At 38.7% G+C, this 17,384-nt stretch overlaps 1 protein-coding gene across 1 annotated transcript in view; it reads right to left on the bottom strand.

Annotated features, from left to right (window-relative positions):
- LOC121373956 overlaps positions 1-17,119 on the bottom strand; it is a 99,009-nt gene extending 81,890 nt beyond the window's left edge. Inside the window, exon 1 of the mRNA XM_041500807.1 lies at positions 17,035-17,119. The gene's annotated coding sequence lies outside the window, so the exon portion shown is untranslated. The remainder of the gene's footprint in view (positions 1-17,034) is intronic.
- Positions 17,120-17,384: the final 265 nt, after the last annotated feature.

Genomic DNA, 17,384 nt, shown 5'->3' with positions numbered 1-17,384 from the left:
CATCAAACGAGGATGATCACAAGGAGACCCCTTGTTTCCATATTTATTCACGTTAAACGTCGACATTTTTGAAAATTTAATCAGACATAAATCTGAAACCAAGGCAGTCATTTCTAGTGGGAATACAATCAATACACAATTGGCTAAATTGCTGACGATACATTTGACTGAAATATATTTTATACTGGAAATATTTCCACATCAAAGGATGGACTATTCGTGACGAACTTTTCACAAAAACAAGGATCAATAATTGTATGTAATATGTTATGTCCAACATACACACTGTATGCATTTTATAACAAAAACAACCTAATAAAGGTTGTGGTTTATTTTATAATGTAATTTGTGAAAACGCAATACATGTACATGTAATTCTAATGGCACAAGCATGCTTGTTTGGGGGAAATGCTTAAAATACTTGTGTTTCTCTTATAGATTATCAGCAGAAAAACACTAGCCACTACACGTTCTTCTTTGTAGGATTGGTAAACAGGCAGATGCATGCTCAAAATACTATTTTGTAACTTTGGCGACAAAATGAGCATCTTTTTATTTCTAAATTGTTCAAAAATAAGATTTTACCAATGAAATTTATAAACATATTTTTTGACACCATAAGACTTACAGTAATTACTCACATACTTATAAAAGATCATTTATGAAACAGAAACATGGGTGAAATACTCAAACATTTACTTGTAATAACAAAACAATATATTTGTAAGTTCCGTTCTGTCGTGTATCTTACTATAATATTTTCAGTCTATATGTGATTGTTTGAATTTTTATCACTGCCAAAATTAGAAACAACAAACAAGAAGCTGCAACCTATAGAACGATGTTCGTACCGCTATGTATCGCAATTAAATTACTTGACGACCATTCTAGAGGCGTTGGAGAATGGGAGCTGAAATGGTTTGTAGTTCACTGTGAGGTCAAAATTCCCCGAGAAAGAATCCATTAGTCTTTACAAAATGGACGTGCACTCTATACCACAACAGTAGGAGAGAAAACCAATACAAACACAGACGCGGCAGACACACGTCTAATACTGTCGATATGTCAAGAGGTCGACTAAGATCTACAACGTTATTAGCAATTCGGTGAATTTAGCGCAAAATCAAGTAGCCAAATTTACGTTTCAGTTAGCCAATCTGAATATGACAAATAAAAAGCTCTTTAAAATCGTATCTACTAGAATTCGACTTTCGAATTAGCTTTTTTGGCAATTTAATTTAACTGTATTTGACAAATTGAACTTTAATTCGCATTTTGTTATTTACCGATTAAGGGTTTAGTACTTCCCAAAGGAACGCCTTTTTCATACTATGGAATTTACTACAAGCTATTTATTTTCTGAGCCGATTGATTTCTAAATTGCACACATAAATATACTATTGTTTTGTTATTTTCAAAACACTTGTACTTTTCTTCTTACGTCAAACCAAACTGAAATTATCTACACACACACACACACACAAAAAAAGAGTTTCTTTTTGGAGCTTGGGACGGACTAAAGATAGATGTACTGCTATTAAACAATGTTTGTCAGTGACCCATAGCCAGTACATCAGCGGTCATGGTATATGCTATCCTGTCTGTAGAAATTGTATAATTACTTTAAAAAGAAAACGGTGTATCAAATCTAACTTGAAAGCTAATGTTGTGGTGTCAGCTTCGACTTCAAATGAATACATGGGTGCAAAATCTTAGTGAATCTGAACAACAAAAACCGTAATACATCATCAGGGCCGTATCTCTGCACAATCAATACATTCGTGTCAGAACTCACTTAAAGTAAATACATTGATGTCAGAACTCATTTAAAGTAAATACATTCGTGTCAGAACTCACTTAAAGTAAATACAGTGATGTCAGAACTCACCTAAAATAAATACATTCATGTCAGAACTCACCTAAAATAAATACATTCGTGTCAGAACTCACTTAAAGTAAATACATTGATGCCAGAACTCACCTAAAATAAATAGATTCGTGTCAGAACTCACTTAAAGTAAATACATTCGTGTCACAACTCACTTAAAGTAAATACATTCGTGTCAGAACTCACTTGAAGTAATATATTCGTGTTATAACTAACTTAAAGTAAATACAGTGATGTCAGAACTCACCTAAAGTAAATACAGTGATGTCAGAACTCACCTGAAGTAAATACAGTGATGTCAGAACTGACCTAAAGTAAATACATTCGTGTCAGAACTAACTTAAAGTAAATACAGTGATGTCAGAACTCACCTAAAATAAATACATTCGTGTCAGAACTCACTTAAAGTAAATACAGTGATGTCAGAACTCACCTAAAATAAATACAGTGATGTCAGAACTCACCTAAAATAAATACATTCGTGTCAGAACTCACTTAAAGTAAATACAGTGATGTCAGAACTCACCTAAAATAAATACATTCGTGTCAGAACTCACTTAAAGTAAATACAGTGATGTCAGAACTCACCTAAAATAAATACAGTGATGTCAGAACTCACCTAAAATAAATACATTCGTGTCAGAACTCACTTAAAGTAAATACAGTGATGTCAGAACTCACCTAAAATAAATACATTCGTGTCAGAACTCACTTAAAGTAAATACATTCGTGTCAGAACTAACTTAAAGTAAATACATTCGTGCCAGAACTCACTTGAAGTAATATATTCGTGTCAGAACAAACTTAAAGTAAATACAGTGATGTCAGAACTCACCTAAAGTAAATACATTCGTGTCAGAACTAACTTAAAGTAAATACAGTGATGTCAGAACTCACCTAAAATAAAAACATTCGTGTCAGAACTCACTTAAAGTAAATACAGTGATGTCAGAACTTACCTAAAATAAATACATTCGTGTCAGAACTCACTTAAAGTAAATACATTGATGTCAGAACTCATTTAAAGTAAATACATTCGTGCCAGAACTCACTTAAAATAAATACATTCGTGTCAGAGCTCACTTAAAGTAAATACAGTGATGTCAGAACTCACCTAAAATAAATACATTCATGTCAGAACTCTCCTAAAATAAATACATTCGTGTCAGAACTCACCTAAAATAAATACATTCATGTCAGAACTCACCTAAAATAAATACATTCATGTCAGAACCCACTAAAAATAAATACATTCGTGTCAGAAATCACTTAAAGTAAATACATTCGTGTCAGAACTCACTTAAAGTAAATACATTCGTGTCAGAACTCACTTGAAGTAAATACATTCGTGTCAGAAATCACTTAAAGTAAATACATTCGTGTCAGAACTCACTTAAAGTAAATACATTCGTGTCCGTCTAACCTGATTTAATACAGTGGTTTTAGATCTCATATGAAAGGAATTCATTGCTCTCACATCTCACATCTCACATCAGAGTATACCAGTGGGAGTTTGTGAACATATCAGTCTGTCTACAGATTACACTTAGCTTAAGTGTTGTATGTTCACTCTTAACACATGTAGCTCCCACACAGGATATCAATCTAAACCCAGTTGCGTCTGATCTCCGCTTAGGTGAATACACTGGTGTCACACTTTACAGTACTATATATACCCAGCAAAGGGGACAATTGCCCGGGTCCCCGGCCCTGCATATACTCGTGGGGGTTGAGAACTTGTTAGTACGTGTACAAATCACACGTAATATTGTTTGTTCACTCTTAGCACATAAACCGGCCTCGGTGGCGTCGTGGCAGGCCATCGGTCTACAGGCTGGTAGGTACTGGGTTCGGATCCCAGTCGAGGCATGGGATTTTTAATCGAGATACCGACTCCAAACCCTGAGTGAGTGCCCCGCAAGGCTCAATGGGTAGGTGTAAACCACTTGCACCGACCAGTGATCCATAACTGGTTCAACAAAGGCCATGGTTTGTGCTATCCTGCCTGTGGGAAGCGCAAATAAAAGATCCCTTGCTGCCTGTCGTAAAAAAGAGTAGCCTATGTGGCGACAGCGGGTTTCCTCTAAAACCAGTGTCAGAATGACCATATGTTTGACGTCCAATAGCCGATGATAAGATTAAAAATCAATGTGCTCTAGCGGCGTCGTTAAATAAAACAAACTTTACTTTTTTACTTTTCTTAGCACATCTACCAAACAAGATACCTAGGATGAGGGACACGGGCAGTTAAATGAATGCAGTGACTTAAATTGAAACCACAGTTTCGTCTGATCTCCCCTCAAGTGTGAACATATTAGTCTGTGTACAGATCACATGTAAGTGTTGTATGTTCACGTGGTACATGCATCTCCCACACAAGATACATAGGACGAGGGACACGCACAGGCATACGGCTCCCATTTTTCGTAGAGGGGGGTGGGGGTGGGGGGGGGTGGGGGGAGCAGGCTGGCTTTTGCCCGAATTAAACGAAAATGCCAAACAGCTATATCGGGTTGTAAACGAATGACTGCGCATACAACTAATTTTGAGGGTAGAATGATGGAAATGATGGAAATACACGGTAAAAAGGTCTCAGGTTAGCACGTTGGCCGAATATCTGTATCATTTTTGCCCGAATTTGAGATTTTGCTCCAGCACTAGGGGGTAGTCCCCCCCCCCCCCCCCCCCCCCCCCACACACACACCTCCCCGTCCTCTGTCTCGTACGCTTATGAGAGTCACGAGCAGTTAACTCAATTGTCTCTCGTTATGACAGCTGGTGTCTTCAGTAGAGACCAATTGTTTCGCTGCAGCAGCTGTTGTTGTCGCCATCTTCGGCATTTAGTCACAGGGGCGGATCAACAACATTTCTAGAGAGGGAAGGAAGGAGATGTTTTATTTAACGACGCACTCAACACATTTTATTTATGGTTATATGGCGTCGAACATATGGTTACGGATAACACAGATATTGAGAGAGGAAACCCGCCACTTAATGGGCTAGTCTTTTCGATTAGCAGCAAGGGATCTTTTATATGCACCATCCCACAGGCATGATAGTACATACCACGGCCTTTTTACACCAGTTTTGGGGCACTGGTTGGAACGAGATATAGCCCATTGGGTCCACCAACGGGAATCGATTCTAGATCGATCGCGCATCAGGCGAGCGATGTACCACTGAGCTACGTCCCTCCTCTTTCTAGAGAGGGAGTGCAATGCTTCAAAAATGGCATTTACATTATTCAAGGAGGACCGGCCTCGGTGGCGTCGTGGTTAGGTCATCGGTCTACAGGCTGGTAAGTACTGAGTTCGGATCCCAGTCGAGGCATGGGATTTTTAATCCAGATACCGACTCCAAACCCTGAGTGAGTGCTCCGCAAGGCTCAGTGGGTAGGTGTAAACCACTTGCACCGACCAGTGATCCATAACTGGTTCAACAAAGGCCATGGTTTGTGCTATCCTGCCTGTGGGAAGCGCAAATAAAAGATCCCTTGCTGCCAATCGGAAGAGTAGCCCATGTAGCGGCGACAGCGGGTTTCCTCTCAAAAAAATTTGTGTGGTCCTTAACCATATGTCTGACGCCATATAACCGTAAATAAATTTGACTAACATCCAATAGCCGATGATGAAGAAGTCAATGTGCTCTAGTGGTGTCGTTAATCAAAACGAACTTTGTTTGTGTAAAGTGAACAGTTTAGCTTATCGACACCACCAAGCAATGCGAGATTAATGTTACGGGCCCCTTATTAATAATATAAATCCTAGACCTGCCCCTATTGTACGTTCTCGCGTCAGAATGTCATGGTTATTTCGCAGGTGTTCAAATGGAAAGATTACCAAGTTTCAATCAATGTTGGTAATGTATTTGTATATAGCACACATGTTAATTGGTGACAGAATCAAGAAGTGACTGCTTCAGCCAATGGTTTCCGGGTTTAATATATTTGCAGCTGCTCATGAGCTAGTTCCGGCCTCACTTCCGCTAGAAATCGTTTAAAGGGACATACCCTAGTTTTTAAACACTAACGCATATTTTTGGCTATTATAGCCGTTTTTGATAACTTAAATCATACTTTACTTAGATTTTATTGTTTAGATTATCAATTTCCGTAGATTTCAAGTGTTTTTGGTCATCCTGGTGTTTGGCAACATACTGGTTGATTCCATCGGTGGCCCTATTGGGCTGTTGCCTGTTCCAGCCAGTGCTCCACAACTGGTGTAACAAAGGCCGTGGTATGTACTATCCTGTCTGTGGGATGGTGCATATGAAAGATCCCATGCTGCTAATCGAAAAGAGTAGCCCATAAAGTGGCGATAGCGGGTTTCCTCTCTCTCTCTCTCTATATATATATATATCTGTGTGGTCCTTAACCATATGTCTGATACCACGTAACCGTAAATAAAATGTGTTGAGTTCACCGTTAAATAAGACCAAGACCAAAATGTTTAGCGTGCACATTCAGAGCAAGCTGTGTAGCGCAGGCCTGTCCTGGGCATAGGTGTCGGCCTCGACCAGCTCCTCCGTCCAGGACAGGAAAGGGTTGGGGTGGGAGGAGGAGGGACCGCCTGCACTGGCAGGTGCAAGGGAGCACCAGCAGTCCGACCGTAGCCGGTAACAGGCGGAGGGTGGTATGGTGCTATGTCATTTGGAATATCCCGTAGGATTAAGCCAAAGGGAAATGGGTGCGCATTTTTGATGAAGGAAATGGGGCGCAATTTTGAACGGTCGGTCTAAAGGAAAAGGTATGGAGCAACGTATAGGTTTGGAATTGTAGTAGGCCGAGAGTAGATCGGGTCGTTAAATTAAACATTTCCTTCCTCTATATAGGTTGGACTATACCAATTAAAATCCCATAGGCGACCATGTTAACGTTTGTGTTTAAAAACACTATATGCAATATATCAACCAAACTATGACCCATAACTATTAGTACTACAACCCCTACCTCAAAGTATTAACGGCAGAAAATGGTACCTTTCATGGCTCGTTTTCGGTATAACCAGATGTTTCTACAACACCCCTAGTCTCGCACAAAATTTCAGTACTTTTTTTACATGTACCCCATACATGTTCAACGCACAAGGCTACTTGACACAGTGGTACTAGATAAATTAAAATTGCATACATTCTTAGCCTAGATGAAACTTTTTTTTATATAACCAACACACTCACATTTATAACCAATCACAGGACTTGTGGTGTTAACTTCTCTATCAAAAGTTCCCTGCACCTCGAACTTTGACCGAGCCGGAAATTAATTGGTTTAGTGCTACCTATAGTGCCTCCCTGCACCGTTCAAAGAGGAATCCCACTCCTTGTGATGGATTAGTGTCAAAACAGTGATGATATCAGGTGTCAACAAAAGGTGAGGATATCCTGACCCACAGGTGCATATAAAAGATCCCTCCTTATTAAAGAAAAATGAAGCGGGATTTCGTTCTAAGACTATATGTCAAAATTACCAAATGTTTGACACCCAACAGCCAATGATAAACTTTTCCTAAGCCTTAGCTGTGGACTTAGTCTGACCACTTAAGAAAGTGCTCAGTGGTTATTTCTGGCATTGTCAAGAGGCAAACGTCATCGAAGCTTTTGAGCCGATGAATCTTAAACTGACAGTCCCTGGTTTTTAAACACTACAGCGTATATTTTACTATTTTTGATAATTGAAATCAAAGCCATTTGGATTTTTATTGTTTAGGTTATTTATTTCTGCACATACGAAACGTTTCTGGTCATCCTGTTGTTTCTAAAACCACGAAATACATTTTTGTTTTCGAAAACGCACGTACCGCTGAGAAGTAACGGTTATGGAGATGAGCTTTAGTCTACTTCTTGAAGGCATTTCCCCGTTTCAATGTCACAGATTCTTGTTTCAATATATTGTAACTTTATCCAAATGTGTAACAGTTTTGTACGATTAAACTTACATGTACATATTAAATATATTGTGTTATTTAGAATATCAGTGTCTGTCTATTCAATGTGTTTGTGGTCGTCTTAATATTTGTAAGAAGCCTAAACTGGATTTTGTCTTCAAATAATTCCGTACGTACGAAAAAATCTTTTTAGGAAATAAAATGAAATTTAACCTAGTACAGACATTTGAACGATCAGAAACACGTTTCATATACAGCCATTAATATTTTATGCAAAAAAAAAAATATTTGATATGTAATTACAGTCTTCAAAAAGTCTTTGTTAGTCCATAACATCTTAAAAATTGCAGCAAACTCAGGAATGTGCCTTTAATAACACATATTTTGTTAGCTAGTTTGTTAGTGTGTTTGTTTGTTTGTTTTTAATGGAGAGTGTTGCAGGGTTACACCTTGTTGGTCGTGGTCAATGTTCACTGATTAACTATTAACTGAAAATTCGGCTGGACAGTATCATGATGACAGGTCGGCTCATACATTGATTAGGCCATGGTCGATTGCCCGTGCTCTTTCCGCGGCCGGTTATCCGATAACTTAAATCTTACAACTCGTTAGATACGTTTTCACATAGCTTGTAAGATAAATGGTATTTAACGGTCACTCCTGTAGTATTCCTTATTAGTATGACGAGGACTCGCTAGGTCAAGTCCCAAATCATAAGTATCACTGGTTACTGTGAAATCGGTGAGAAAATAGTTAAGCGAACGATATATATAAAATATCCCTTCTCGATTTTTTGAGTAGCCAGTAATTATGGACTCAGCGGGATCTCTCTGTCTTTCTCTGTCTCTGTATCTGTCTATTCTGTCTCTGTCTGTCTGTCTGTCTCTTTCTCTTCCCCCCCCCCCTCTCTCTCTCTCTCTCTCTCTCTCTCTCTCTCTCTCTCTCTCTCTCTCTCTCTCTTTCTTTATGTATCTGTCTTTCTCTCACTGTATTTCTCTCTCACTCCACTTTCTCCCTTTCCTTTCTGTCTGTGTGTTCTCTCTCTCTCTCTCTCTCTCTCTCTCTCTCTCTCTCTCTCTCTCTCTCTCTCTCTCTCTCTGTCTCTCTCTCTCTCTCTCTCTCTTTATATCTATATATCTCTGTCACTCTATCTCTCCATGATCACAGATCCATATAGTTTAAAATGTGCTGTGTCCTTAAGCAAATTTGTCGGGGTTTTTTGTTGTAATTTTAACACAGTTCATTGAATTATCTTAAGGTGGGGTGTGTGATCGATTAATTAACAGCCCCGAGAATTAAAAAAAGCTAATCAGGCAACTGCAGGTAAATTATTGATCTTTAATAATGATGTGTAGTTAATACGGTTTTAATGAAAATATAGGTTCGTTCTTTAGCCCTGATAACGGTAATTCTCCAATCCGCCTTTGTTCCTGAAATGATAGGTTATTAGATGTTAAATACGGTAATTACGTCATTTATTTTAGAGCATTAAATATGAAAGGCGCCCCCACATAGCTAACATATTTTTCATTAGTAGACTAGGAAACGTATTTGCAGCTATCGTAATTAAGAAACTGGCTACGGCAAAAACAAATATGACGTGAAACAAAAACAGTTTTCATGACGTTTTTCCATGGCACTTTTGCGGTGAAGAGAGGAGTTTAAGTATTTAAGAATTTAAAAAATAAATAGTTAACTGACAAAAGTTACACGGCAAATTAAATGTCGCTGAAAACTGCAAACACCGCGGCAATCTCCACGGCATTGCCGATTGCCGTTGTTAATTGCCAGGGTTATACTTTTAGATTTCCCCACTGATAGGCAGGCGCCTGTGCGAGGGGGGGGGGGGGAGTTTCTGGGGTCGAAACCCCTCCCTGCTGAAGCATATTTTCTCCTTTTGGAAGAATATAATAACTCGCCCGCCCCCCCCCCCCCCCTTCTATAAGCTTCGCTCGCCACAGACTAGACTGATGAAATTCCTGCACACGTTCTTGACAGGACAGCACATGCCACAACCTTTGAGCACAGGTGTTCTTCGATGCTCTCCAGTTATCTAAATCTCAGAATATTAAGTGTGAAATATGTAACTAGATGTAACTCATGCCTTTCACGGGAAAATTTATATGGACTGTAGAGGTCTTACTTTGGACCTTTCTCCAACAAAAATACGACCGACGTGTACATAGCCACTTCTATGTGAAGTAACAAAGATGGCGGCGTACTTTGAGGTTGTATTTATGGAATAATTCATCTTTGTACACAGTATTTAGCACGGTGTGTGCACGGTAGCAGACTGAAACTGACGGCAAAAAGATTCTTGCGAAGTGCCAGTGTTCTCGCAGCTCCATTTACGCTGGGCGGCCTGCACCGCTACATATAGCATTTTGCCGCCCCGCTTTCGTGTTTTGCCTTTTACCCCACCACCACCACCCTTACTTTTATCCGCCCCTATTTATTTTACTTCTTCCTACTATATTTTACAGCACCCAGCTCCGCTATTTCAAAATGCACACTTTTTCACGCACACACCAAAAAAATAAAATAATAATAATAATGCTCTGCGGCATCAGGTAAATAGTACATAGAAGGCGGTCGGTAGTGCAGATCGAAAGAGAAGTAACCATCAGAAAGATCGGAAACCGTTCAAAAGGCCTTGTGTGTTATATTATAGATAATTATGAGGCACGGTCTAGACTAGCTAGATCATTTGAATGGGTTGATAATTATTTTTAATTTGGTAACAGTATTAATGCAGACAGACAGACAGACAGACAAACGGTTTATTAACGTCTCACCTCATTACAATAGAATAAAATATGCAACACGATATACATACAACCAATATATATCGAATCGTATAAATTATAAAAGATTATCAGTGCTCATAAAACATATTCATATTGTGCTGAGCAATATAAGCATCCATTTTCAGTTCGATTTAATATTTATAACTGGCATTGGTGTCGCCATGGTTAAGCAATCGGACATAAGACTTGTAGGTACAGGGTTCCCAGCCCGGTACCAGCTCCCACCCAGAATGAGTTTTAATGATTCAATGAGTAGGTGTAAGACCGCTTCACCCTCTTCTCTCTCACTAACCACTAACCCACTGTCCTGGACAGACATCCCAGATAGCTGTGGTGTGTGTGTGTGTGTGTGCCCAGGACGGCGTGTTTGAACCTTAATTGGATATAAGCACGAAAATAAACTGAAATGAAATGAAAATAGTTATAAAATTGATGGGGCTATTTGGTTGTTTTTTTTTGTTTTAATGCTGTTGGTATGTGTGTATCGGTAAATAAGTGTGTGCGCGTATGTGCGTGTGTGCGTGCGCGCATTTTTTTTTTTTTATTATTTTTTTTTTTTTAGGGGGTGTCTTTTTATGTGTTGGATGTTTTTTGTGTTTTTTGTTTGTTTTGGGTTGGTTTGTTTTTTTTTTTTTTTTTTTTTTTTTTTTTTTTTTTTTTTTTTTTTTTTTTTTTTGGGGGGGCAGGTGGGGGGGATTTTGGGTTTATTTGTTTGTTGGTTTGGGGGGGGGTTGTTGTTGTTGGGGGGGTTTGTTTGTTGTTGTTTGTTTGGGGTTTTTTTTTTGGGGGGGGGGTTGGTGGTGGTAGCGGAGATGTGGTTTGTTTTGTCATGAGCGTGGGTGTATTTACCTTGAGCATGTTTCATTCCGGATTGACCTTAAACATTCATTTCGCGTGACGAACAATTACTGCTGGTAATTTTCTGGACAATGGTAGCTGGTGTAGCTGTTAAACTGCATTGCGACATAATTTGTTTTCTTGCTCAATGATACTCTTCTGGACCTGTACATGCTAAGTGACCCGGACCAGATAGCATTAAATATTCATCAGACATGGTCAATAACCGATATCAGTTAGCTGCTATAAACTAGTTTTAGTTGTTACACACAACACTTTGTTAAAGGGACATTCCTGAGTTTGCTGCAATCTTTAAGATGTTATCGACTAACAGAGACTTTTTAATGATTGTAATTACATACCAAATGTATTTTTCAGCATAAAATATTAGTGGCTGTATATTTAACGTGTTTCTCATCGTTCTAATATGTTTACTAGGTTAAATTTCATTTTATTTCCTAAAATATTTTTTTTTTTACGTACGAAATTATTTGAAGACAAAATCCAGTTTGGGCTTCTTACAAATATTAAGACGACCAGAAAAACATTGAATATACAGACACAGATATTCTAAACAAGAAAATATATTTAATATGTACGTTTAATCATAGAAATATTTTATTAGTCGGAAACATCTTACAGTGCAGCAAACTCAGGAATGTCCCTTTAAAGAGACTATCCTGAGGGCTCTACTGTTGAAACCTGTTTACGAAATACGGAGCCATTTTGATGACTAAAAATACATATTAAAGGGACATTCCTGAGTTTGCTGCATTGTAAGATGTTTCCGACTAATAAAATATGAGTACGATTAAACTTACATATTAAATATATTTTCTTGTTTAGAATATCAGTGTCTGTATATTCAATGTGTTTCTTGTAATCTCAATATTTGTAAGAAGCCCAAACTGGATTTTGTCTTCAAATAATTTTGTACGTACGAAAAAACTATATTTTAGGAAATAAAATGAAATTTAACCTAGTACAAATATTAGAACGACCAGAAACACGTTTAATATACAGCCACTAATATTTTATGGAGAAAAATATGTTTGATATGTAATTACAATCGTTAAAAAGTATCTGTTAGTCGATAACATCTTAAAAATTGCTGCAAAGTCGGGAATGTCCCTTTAAAGATGTTTTCTTCTTTAGAATATCAGTTGGCGTTAAGCTAAAAGTTCATCCAGTACAAAATAATGATAATATATGCACACAGGTAAACACTGGTGATGTACATAAATAGGTATAATTATATTATATCACCTGTAAAAGTTTGTTTATTTAACGACATCACTAGAGCATATTGATTTATTAATATATATCATCAGCTACTTGATGTCAAACGTGGAAATTCTGATATATAATCTTGGAGAGGAAACCCACTACATTTTTCCATTAGTAGCAAAGGATCTTTTATATGCACCACCCTACAAACAGGATAGCACATGCCACGGCCTTTGATATACCAGTCGTGGTGCACTGGTTGGAGCGACAAATAGCTCAAGGGGCCCATCAACGGGGATCGATCCTAGACCGACAGCGCATCAGGCGAACGGTTTACCACAGGGATACGTCCTGCCCCTGTTTGTAGTAAACCAAACCGAATTTTACCTTCCAAATATACTGGATATACAAACACTACTAGTCAAAGGCCGTGGTATGTGCTATCCTGTCTGTGGGGTGGTGCATATAAAAGATCCCTTGCTACTAATGGAACAAATGTAGCGGGTTTCATCTCTGTGACTGTGTCAAAATGACCATATGTTTGACATCCAATAGCCGATGATTAATAAATCAATGTGTTCTAGTGGTGTCATTAAACAAAACAAACCTTTTCCCCCTTACAATGGAGAGTTTCTGTACAGGAAGTACATTAGTTATTTTCAGAAAGTATATTACTTATTTACCGATACACAGTACATGAATGTATGAATGTTTAATGTTAACCTGGCACGGAAAACACGGCTATTTGGTGTTGAACAACAGTAAGTATGAACACGTACGAATAAAACAAAACAATTATGATAGACTGAAATCAATATAAAGAGTTTACATTAATAATAGCATTCAGTGTAAATATAGTGAAACCTCTCAAGACCGGTCCCTCTGTAAACCGGAATTCCCTTATAAATGGACGTTTCACAGAGTCCCTTTTTAAAAACTTGGACAGAACTTAACCTCTGTAAAGCGGATCCCTCTTAAAACTGACCATTTGTCTTGGTCCCTAGAGGGGATGGTGAATATAAAAGATATCTTGCTGCTAATCGAAAAGAGTAGCCCATGACGTGGCGACACCGGGTTTCCTCTCTCAATATATGTGTCGTCCGTAACCATATGTCTGACGCCATATAACCGTAAATAAAATGTGTTGAGTGCGTCGATAAATAAAACATTTCTTTCTTTCTTTGGTACCTAGAGTGTCCGGTTTAGAGGATTTCACTGTAGTACACAGCACACTATAGCAAGAAAAGCACATTGACTAATGGGTTTTAACAAAAAGTAAGTATGTACATACACGAAACAAATAAAAGTTATACTAGGCGGAAATCAATATTAAAGGAAGTACTAAACCAAATAACTTTCGGCTAGGTTAAAGTTCGAGGTGCACCGAACTTTTGATAGAGCATTTAATACTACAATTCATGTGGTTGGTGATAAATGTGTGTTTGTCTCAGTGTCATGTAACCTTGTGCCTGTAAAAAAAGTACTAAAATTGTGTGCGGAACTAGGGTAGTCGTAGACACTACCTGTTATCTCTGAAATGAGCAGCTTCGCCCCCAATTGAGAGAGAGATATTCCCCATTTGATGGATTGGCGTGACCTTTCGTGAAGAAAGTTAAAGTTTGTTTTGTTTAACGACACCACTGGAGCACATTGCTTAATTAATCATCGGCTATTGGATGTCAAACATTTGGTAATTCTTACTCGTAGTCATTAGAAGAAACCCGCTACATTTTTGTAATGCAGCAAAGGATCTTTTATATGCACTTTCGCACAGAAAGGAAAGCTCATACCACAGCATTTGTACAGTTGTGGTACACTGGTTCGAACGAGAAAAACCCCATTCAGTTGAATGGGTCCACCGAGGTGGTTCGATCCTGCGACGCAAGCACCTCAAATGAGCACTCAACCGACTGAGCTAAATCCCGCCCCTTGTCGTGAAGGAAAGAAAGAAAGAAAGACATATGGTTAAGGATCACACAGATGTTGAGAGAGGAAACCCGCTGTCGCCACTTCATGCGCTGCTCTTTTCAATTACCAACAAGGGATCTTTTGTATGCACCATCCCACAGACAGGATAGTACATACCACGGCCTTTGATATGCCAGTCGTGGTACAATGGCTGGAACGAGAAATAGCCTAATGGGCCCACCGACGTGGATCGATCCCAAACCGACCGCGCATCAAGCGAGCGCTTTACCACTGGGCTACGTCCAGCAACCCCCCCCCCCCCCCCCCCCCCCCCACACACACACACACACACACCCTTCGTGGAGGGTGCAGTGTGGTACTAGTTGACTTCCTGTTAAGTCAATGACTTGGGTTTGATGTGAAAATAGGCTGACCGATGCGATCAGTGAATGACAGGACATTCTGCCAGGAGAGTGTAATGCCCGCCCTTCACTCAACGATTCCCTATATCTCGATCACTGGGTGGAGTTCATGCACCTGTACCATTGCAGTCCATACACTTCTACATGTGCTATCGCAAGCGATCGTCCATCGCTGCATTTCAATTTGCATTTACCAAATCTCTGAACGTCGCAAGGGTTTTGCGATTACCCCAAATATAGAGATAATCCTCAAATTCGGGCAAAAACAATAGAGAAATTCGAGTAAAATTAGCTGGCCTGAACACTTTTCACCATGTATTTTCATTATTTTACCTAAAATATTAGTTGTAATCCATGTGAAAGTGCGTAGTGATTTGTTTACAACCCTATACAACTGTTTGGCAGTAATGCTAATATGAATAAACGTTTGCCAGATTCGCGCAAAAATCAGCCTCCCCCCCCCCCCCCCCCCCCCCTACAAAAATGGAAGCCCGTACGCCTATGACCCACAAGCAATGCTATAGTTCATTATTATTTCACCAAAACGCTAACTCGGAAATCATTCTGCATGCGCAATTTAAAACATGTTCATAATTAATTTAGATTATCTCAAAATAGTTGGTAACTGAGATCACTTTTGTCTGTTTGGAGCATCGCGCTTGTTTTCTTTACCCATACTCTTTGCTTAGACTTAGATACGGTTTTAACGTGCTCATATACCTCCAGGGTTTCCAACACGCCTACCCCGAGTCCGGCCTCCGATAAGATCGGTGGTCTGACTCGGGGCAACACTCTTTGCATATTATGAGCGAGATTTAGCTCAGTCGGTTGAATGCTCGCTTGAGGTGCTTGCGTCACAGGATCGAACCATTTTAGTAGATCCATTCAACCGATTGGGTTTTTTCTTATCGTTCCATCCAGTGCATCACAACTGGACAAAGGCCGTGGTATGTGTGCTCCTGTCTATGGGAACGTAGATGTAAAAGATACCTTGCTGCATTAGAAGCAATGTAGCGGGTTTCTTGGGATTGCGTGTCTAAATTACCAAGTGTTTGACATCCAATAGCCGATGAATAATTAACCATTATGTTCTAGTGGTGTCGTTAAACAAAACAAACTTTTATAATAGTATGTAGAGAATATTTCATGAGTGGTCGTTAGATACCATGTATCTTACAAGGTGGATAAAATCGTATCTAACGAGCGAACACGAGTTAGATACGTTTTTAACAACGAGTTGTAAGATAAACGGTACCAAACGGTCACGTATAAAATATTCTATTTATCACCGATCTACAATTACCATGGCGTTTCTTGAAATCTAGTGAAAATGCAAACCATATATATGACTATATGTCAAAACTACCAAATGTTTGACATCCAATAGCCGATGATTAATTAACCAATGTGCTCCAGTGGTGTCGTTAAACAAAAGAAACAAAACAAAAAAATGTTGCATATCAAAAAGATCTTAAATGTAAATAGCTGTATCGTTTCTTCGTACGTTCATACATACTGTGACCAACTGATCAACAATGAAACTCCGATCAATTCCCAATACTACCAAGCTTACGACCAACATCCACTCACCAACATACACTAGAAGGTAACAACAGTATCCATGATATCAACATATATTAAAGGAACAGACCCTGGTTTCAAATCATGAAAATTAACACTAAGTTTAGTCAATGTACTATCCTGCAACACATTTGGATAAAGTTACAACTGAGTTAAATATGAGCGTGAAATACCCTCTAAAAATAAGACAAAAATTTGACTCCATAACTGTTACCTCTCAGACGCACGTGCGTTTTTAAAAATATGAGAAATGCATTTTGTGATATTAAAAACACCAGGATGACCAAAAACACTTCAAATGTACGGAAATGGATAATTTAAACAATAAAATCTAAATAAAGTATCAAAAAGGGCTCTAATAGTAAAAAATATGCTGTAATGTTTTTAAAAAACTAGGGTATGTCCGTTTAATATACAGTCAATAAAAAAAAAATAGACACTTTCAATTTTATATAATACCAATTTGGAACAAGAATACTCACCGGAAGTTAGAAGAAGATTCCTAAAGCCTGCTGTTTTTGTAGGCAGCAAACGATCCTAAGCGAATTATTGGCTCACACGTCTAGTGGAGCCGATCTTTGAGAGTGGCAATGACACGCCTGCAACGCTGTCGCCGATATAAACGGCTGGCACCAACCAGAATATTCCCACCATTTTCCCCACAGCAAAATTTGTAAATCTAAACTACACTACCAAGAACGATAACTAAGTGGATATTTGTGTTCTCTGTTTATCGATCGCTGTGAACCTCAATGATTTAGATGGTCTATCATCGATTGGTTCCAACTGCTGAACCAGTGGTCGGAGCAGCGGGAAATGATCAGACATGTGT

The sequence above is a fragment of the Gigantopelta aegis genome, chromosome 1, assembly GCF_016097555.1.
Source record: "Gigantopelta aegis isolate Gae_Host chromosome 1, Gae_host_genome, whole genome shotgun sequence".
Classification (NCBI taxonomy): domain Eukaryota; kingdom Metazoa; phylum Mollusca; class Gastropoda; order Neomphalida; family Peltospiridae; genus Gigantopelta; species Gigantopelta aegis.
The sequence above is the reverse complement of the archived record's forward strand: the minus strand, read 5'-3'. Positions and strand labels throughout refer to the sequence as shown.